The sequence below is a fragment of the Dipodomys spectabilis genome, unplaced genomic scaffold (genome assembly GCF_019054845.1).
Source record: "Dipodomys spectabilis isolate Male_0828 unplaced genomic scaffold, ASM1905484v1 ptg000323l, whole genome shotgun sequence".
In the NCBI taxonomy this organism is placed as follows: Eukaryota; Metazoa; Chordata; class Mammalia; order Rodentia; family Heteromyidae; genus Dipodomys; species Dipodomys spectabilis.
This window is the reverse complement of record NW_024871000.1, coordinates 2,548,631-2,550,698: the sequence shown is the minus strand read 5'-3', so window position 1 is coordinate 2,550,698 and position 2,068 is coordinate 2,548,631. Positions and strand designations below refer to the sequence as shown.

The 2,068-nt window shown below is 32.0% G+C and overlaps 1 pseudogene; it reads left to right on the top strand.

The window, feature by feature from the left end:
* The first annotated feature begins 448 nt into the window (after positions 1–448).
* LOC122128129 lies at positions 449–545 on the top strand (annotated as a pseudogene).
* The last annotated feature ends 1,523 nt before the right edge of the window (positions 546–2,068 follow it).

Genomic DNA, 2,068 nt, shown 5'->3' with positions numbered 1-2,068 from the left:
ATTCTGGTAGGTCTGTTCTTACATGGAGCAAGGGTAAAGGGTCAGGCAGACATTTGTGCCAGTAAGACCTCATTTGGGAAGTTTTAAGCTGCAGAAGTTTAGAAGTAGCTCTTAAGCAAGGCTTACTTTGAATCCATTAGCTCCACAAAGCTAAATCAGTTAAAAAATAAGTACTTGAAAATCCATCACCTTTGGACCTAGCTATGAAGGCTTCAATGTATGATCAAATTTCAAATGAAAAAGACTTAAAATAGTTTTTGACAAAAAATTGCAAATGTGAGCAATTGAACAAACAATATAAGTTTTTTCCACCATACACAGAATTTTGCAGAAATAAGATGAATAGCAAATTTGGGAACAATAGGTTTCCTGGTTGCAAATAGGCAACCAAGGATATATGCCTATCTTAAGTTTGCATCATTAACTACGTAAATTTACAAGATACTACATGCTTCAGCAGCATGTCTACCTGAATTACAATACAGAGATTAACATGGCTTTTGCACAAGGATGATATGAAAATTTGTGAAGTATTCCATATTTTTCATTCTTCAGATGCAAGAAATGAAAAACAGTTATGAAAAAGTTGATTACAAATATACAAGTGTAATAATACATATAATTCATAGAAATAAAAGTTAGTTTGACATGAGTGAATTCAATCTTCACCTTTTTATAAAGGCCTTTATATAGGATAACCTTTATAAAACTTTTGAAATAAGATAACATTGTCATTTTATCCCAAAGAAATAAAATTCTATAAGGACCTAGGAATTAAAGGAATCTTAAACTGTTCCTATATGGAACGCAATCTGAAAGAACACATTTATTAATGGACCTATGTATTATAATATAATGTCGAATTCAAAGTATTATATCTAGGAGAGAAAGAAATAGATTATGGACATTATACAAACAGAATATAAATATTTTAAAATATACTTTTTTCAGACAAGCACCAGAAATATCTTTAGTTTCTCTACTACTCATTTCAACAGATAAGTTAAAATTATTTCTGATTTAAAAAAATCACAAACTCTATAGATATCATTATTGATGTATACAAACAACTCGAATATATTTTGACATCAAAATCAGGCAATTCACTTGGAAGAATACCATGGAATCCATGAATTTCTAAAGTAAAATATTGCTGTTGCTTGTTATTGTGAAAATATTTTGTATGGACACATGGGATGGACTGGCAATTTTGAAATTTAAGAAACTTAATGGAAACATTAGCACTTAAGAGAACAATTTGTACAGCTTTCCACAACTTCAAAGAGGTAGTGATACATACTTATCCTTTTGGTAATATCAAATGCAGTTTCTTCTAAGTTGTGCTTCAGATCTGGTTTGATATAATGGTTCAACAGAAGGAGATCCAGCGTATCTTTGCTATATCTATACCCAGCAGCAAGGTGGTCAAGAGGCCATTAGTTTGGCCACTGGTGTCTGCATCATGATGAAATAAAGAAGCCACTCTGGTATTATTCCATGTATAAGTACTGTGCAAGGATATCCAGCCTTTCACAGTTATTCCATGAATATCTGCTTTGAGCCACCAACTCATGGACAATGTCTAAGTGTCCACAGTAGGCTTCTAGATGAAGAGGTGTATATTCATCGTTATTCCGGTGAATTTTCTGCATCTGTTTTTTTCACTATTATTTATTTTCTCTTTTTTCATTTTTACTATTCTAAATTATTCTAACTGGAGAGTAGAGATTTGGTAGAGAGCAGAGGAAAGATTTTCCTCTGTATTCAAAGGGACAAACTGAAAATGAGGACCAGTGGTGTCTTCATGTGCAGCTTATTCTAGGAATGAGAAAATAGGAAATAATGCCTTATATGTAAATGAATTGGGAAATGACAGAGCAGAAAGTGAAATGATGTGAAAAACTATAAAAGCGAAATAAATTAGGATAATTATGGAGTAATCATATTCCCTATGAGAACCATGAGAAGGAAAGAGGAAGAGAGAGACAGATGTGCAATGATATAGCTAGCCACAAAATCCATTCCTCTGATCAAATTATAGAACAAATAATTTTTATTTTTAAAAGAG